The 4,961-nt window shown below is 37.9% G+C and overlaps 1 long non-coding RNA gene across 1 annotated transcript; it reads right to left on the bottom strand.

Annotated features, from left to right (window-relative positions):
* Positions 1-331: 331 nt before the first annotated feature.
* LOC133118453 (uncharacterized) lies at positions 332-3,671 on the bottom strand. The gene is made up of 5 exons (XR_009706403.1): positions 3,640-3,671; positions 3,299-3,322; positions 1,420-2,608; positions 1,145-1,269; positions 332-557 (listed from the first exon to the last, which is right to left on the bottom strand). It is a non-coding gene; the product is annotated as an uncharacterized LOC133118453 (long non-coding RNA).
* Positions 3,672-4,961: the final 1,290 nt, after the last annotated feature.

Raw genomic sequence — 4,961 nt, 5'->3', positions numbered from 1 at the left:
TTATTTATATGTATTAATATACTGGATATTATAATTGCAGTTTTAGTGAATGGAACCTATAAACTCCCGGAGAGGCAAAGTAGGTGACCTTCAGTGCTGTTTGCACAGATGTCATTGTAATATCTTTGTGAGAACAGACAACAGAAAAATATCAGTTCATTGATAAAATAAAAACACACATGGTCTTTTATTGTAGTTTTTAGTTTTTATTTGGAGTGGAGTGGAGTGGAGTGGAGTGGAGTGGGGTGGGGTGGGGTGGGGTGGGGTGGGGTGGGGAGGGGAGGGGAGGGGAGGGGAGGGGAGGGGTGGGGTGGGGTGGGGTGGGGTGGGGTTGGGCTGGGGTGGGGAGGGGAGGGGAGGGGAGGGGAGGGGAGGGGTGCAGAAGGACAACATGTCCCCATTTAAGCCTGCTTCTGTGCTCTCAGCCTGGTCCCGATGTTGTCACCCTGGTCTGTGAAGTCATGCACTTGGTCTGTGAGGTCATGCACTTGGTCTGTGAGGTCATGCACTTGGTCTGTGAGGTCATGCGCTTGGTCTGTGCGGAGTTGGATTTCATCCTGTTAGAGCAGAGGAGGATACAAGCAGAGTTGCAGTTTATATTCCAAAATATTACATGCGTCTATTAAATATACGTCTTAATATTAAATATTAAATGTACATACGTGGCTTTTTACACTCAACAAAAAAGCAACAATAACCTTATTAAATCACAATAAAAAATTTAACTCAGTGTTTTAAATTCCCACTGATCTACCACACACTGTACTGTAGTGTGGTAGAACAATGGTGTTAGATCAGTGTTTTTCAGACGCACTGTGCATCTTGGTTTGTATCTTCATCAGATAAAATAACTGAAAACAGGCATTTACTGCAAGTTCTTTCAGATTTTGTTTTGCCGCACTGTCTCCACACACATTCGACAATTAGAATGTAACGCATCACATAGACATGGAACAATAATATAGAACAATTTAGAATTGACATTGACAGGGTCAAAGAAGAATCATCAGCCCATTATAACTGTGGTTGAAAGGAAACCCAGCAGACACTGGGGGGCCAAGGGATAAACCGCTACACTACATTCCATTTACACTGTAACTCTTAATCACCATGGATACGGACAAAAATAAATACAAATGATCACCTTTTTCAGGACATTCCACACTTTGTTTTGCATTTTCTCCTCTTTCCTCTTTGTTGCTTCTCACGAAAGTGATGTCACTCAGTTCAGTCCTCACAGGCAAATGCATTAGCTCCATGGAAGTAGATCTGGAATGAATATATGTTTAGATTTCAGTTAGTCTTCATCATAATGGAACTGAATATATGTTTCAATTAGTCTTCATCATAATGGAACTGAATATATGTTTCAGTTAGTCTTCATCATAATGGATTGATTGGCAGATGGAGTGAACTCACCCAGGCTGTGCTGAAATTACCCTCTCTCTCTCTCTCTCTCTCTCTCTCTCTCTCTCATGCAGGCAAACGTGGGGGCAAGTTGTCCTTCTGGAGAAATCCCAGAGGCAGGAATGACTGTGCCAGGGTGTACAAAAATGGCTGATCTTTTGCAGGGTTTTTTTTTTTTGCCAATTTCTGCTCTTATTTATTTGATGTGACATTTTGTATACGCACCAACTACTCTCTCAGACTGGTGGAGTGTAATTGAAGATGTTACTGTGCTCAAGTACCAGAGCAAATTAAGGTTGGAACAAAAGCCAGCGCACAGATCAGCCCTTATATAACATTATTATCTTATATAATCATATTCTATTATCTTATATATATCTGTATATATAAATAATATATCTTATTTCTATTTTTTCTTTCGAAATTTGATGCAGTTCGAAAGAGCTAAAAATGCTTTCAGTTGGTTCTTCTTCTTTTTTTTACTGAACTGCTGTTTTATTTTAATATCTTTGTCAATTTCAATAATGTTAACGCACACTCCAAATTCAGATTGTTCCTCAGAAATACACCCACGGTACATTCCGCACAATCCCCAGTCTTTATCGAAAACTGGGGCACCACTATCACCATGAATTCCAAATTTATCAATTAAAAATTCCCATTTTTTTAAATATTTTTTTAAGTTTATGGGGGTTTCAGTGATAACTGCCTCAATTGAATGAGGAGTTTTTTTTAATTTCCTATTTGTAATTAAATGGACTAACTTGCCAATTTCCGGTTTCCCATAAATTTGATCTAACAATCCTATATTCCAAGGGATAAAACTATTTTTTGGTAATTTAAGTAATATATAATCAATTTTACACTCATAGAAAATGGGTGGACGAATTTTGTAAATTAAGATATCATGTTTAGATAGAAAGAGGGCAAATATAAAAATGGCGTGAGGACCAACCGAGTGCTCCATTGTCAAAATATTTTTTTTATTTGCATATGCAAAAAAACATTGTGATATCAAAATATCACCTTTTGGTCTTGTCATTACTGCAATATACCCAACAGGGTCAAAATCCTTCTGACTATTTAAATGATTTTTAATATTATTACTATAAATAATTTGATTGCTACGTTTATACATTAAACTTGATGATTCACCATGATATTTAATAATACGTAGTATGATTTTTGTATGGTCTTCACCCTTAAAAAAAAAGAAAAAAAAAAAGAAATCAGTGAGATTGTTTTCCTACACGATGCATTAAACATACAAACATATGGTTTAATTATGTATAAATACATTATCATGAGAATAAATTAAATATGGTTCAGTTCACATTAATCTCCATTTAATAGATAAATAGATTTGCATACATGTATTTTAAGGGAATATAATCAACCCTTTTCACATAAATCCTAAACGTGTTCCTACAGCTACGTAGGCTAATGAGGCTAATAAGTGCCATATGCGTCACTATGTGAAAGAGTAAGGTCTAATCATTGAACATTGAACAGTGAGTGAGATTGCACTCAGATTTAGTCATTATTTCAATGGTATAGGGTATCTGGTGAGCGAGAAATGAGAGCGAGTAGCCGGTGTGACAAATGCATGACTGCGGAAATGTCGATCGCCACAAACGGCTGATTATGATTATGCCTATTCTCCACCACATACACCACATACTGCCCCTATGCAAGGAACGCAGGCTGTAAATCGCCCGTATCTAAATTAATTTGCTACATTTTGAAGTAAATCTGGTAAAAAGTACATTTCTACAGTTCTTAGATATTGACATATTGAGCATTAAAAAACTATGAGTAATTGTTTAAACTTTGATACTATAAAAAGCAAAAATGTTATTATTTTCAGTTTATCTTCACATGAATTACTTACCATGCTGGACCCGCTGATTCCAGTCTTTAAAATTAAAGTCAAAGAATGATTCAGATTAGGCTATAGCCAACAACAACTTTTATTCGGTTATGAATCCAACATGTAGGGCCAGTTTCACAGACAGTGATTGAGCCTAGTCTTAGATTAATTCTATTTTGAATTGGAATTCTCCATACCAAACTGAATTTAGTCCATGACTAAGCCTTATCTTCGTCTGTGAAACTGGCCCTAAATCATTTCAGTTAGCATATTATCTTAAAGATAGAAATAGTATTTGAAAAGTGTAATATCAATACAATATAAAGTTATATAAAACCATTACATGCAGCAACTTTACTTACCATTTCTGCCTGTCTGGACATTTCTGAGAGTTTAGTAGGGGGGGAGCGTATTTATCTGCTCACTGGAACAATGCAGAGAGGTGGAGACTGAACTCACACCAATGAACAACCTCTCGAGACCAACCACATCCGTTCCACTCTGTTTACATTTACATTTTCATTGTCAGTGTACTCTGTAGGAGTGGACGTGCTTTTGCTTTTGGTTTTAGCAACACTGAACATGGACAATACTTGACTGGGACAAGAGTTAATGAATTAAACAACAGCCATTGGTTCTCAGATTTGATTTGTCATAAACGTTGACATTTTTGCTACTGTACATCATGATAATGAAAAACAATGTGCCCATATAAAACTTAAATAGGCAGTTACTGTAGATGGAATTCATATCCAAATAATATAATATATAATAATGTAATATAAGCATTTGGCAGACACTCATATTGTACCCGCCCCTCCCCCTTCCAGTGTAAAAAAGGTGTGCACACAAGCGGGTATGTGCAACATGTCAGGCATTTCACTGCCCAGACTTGCCAGACAGGAAACCGAATAGAGTGACGCTATGGAAATTTGCTTTGCGGTTTCCATTGAAACAAAGATTCTGTATGATATGTGTCAAGCCTTGTTTATGAAGTTCAGCGGTATAGCGAGTAGGGTTGGAAGAAGTGCTGTGCCTGAACTACCTGAGCCATTGGACTGCAGAGAAGTTTTCATGTTGGTAGTGTTTGAAAACTTTAAAAATGTCTTCATCCTTCCTTGTCCCCTTGCGAGGGGATAATTGGTTACCATGACAGGGAATATTCAAATTGTTTAGTAAAGAAAAGAAAACATGTTTCTCCTCATTCGTCCACTTCAGAAACGGATGCGACGATTTTGGTGTGCCAGCACACCTATTGAATTGAGATTTGGGGACTGTGCAGGGCAACTGAAGTCACTGTCACGTTCGTGGAACTGGCCTGAGAAGATGAGTGCTTTGTAACATGGCTCATTCTCCTGCAGGAAGCATCCATTTTAAAAAGGGTAGAGTGTAGCCATAAAGGGATGCACATGGTCAGCAACAATGCTTATCTAGGCTGTGACATTCTGATGATGCTCAATTGGTATTAAGGGGCCAAACGTGTACCAAGAAAACATTCCCCACACCGTTACACCACCACCACCACCACCACCACCACCACTAAGACCTAAGGCAGGATGGACCCATTAATTATTGCTGGTTACACTAAGTTCTGACCCAACCATCTGCCAACATACGTCACAGTGGCAGGCAGAATTTCTCCCGCTTTCATTCAAGCATTTTTTTATTTAAAAGTGTGGCCTAT

Source organism: Conger conger, chromosome 18 (assembly GCF_963514075.1).
Source record: "Conger conger chromosome 18, fConCon1.1, whole genome shotgun sequence".
Classification (NCBI taxonomy): Eukaryota; Metazoa; Chordata; class Actinopteri; order Anguilliformes; family Congridae; genus Conger; species Conger conger.
The sequence above is the reverse complement of the archived record's forward strand: the minus strand, read 5'-3'. Positions and strand labels throughout refer to the sequence as shown.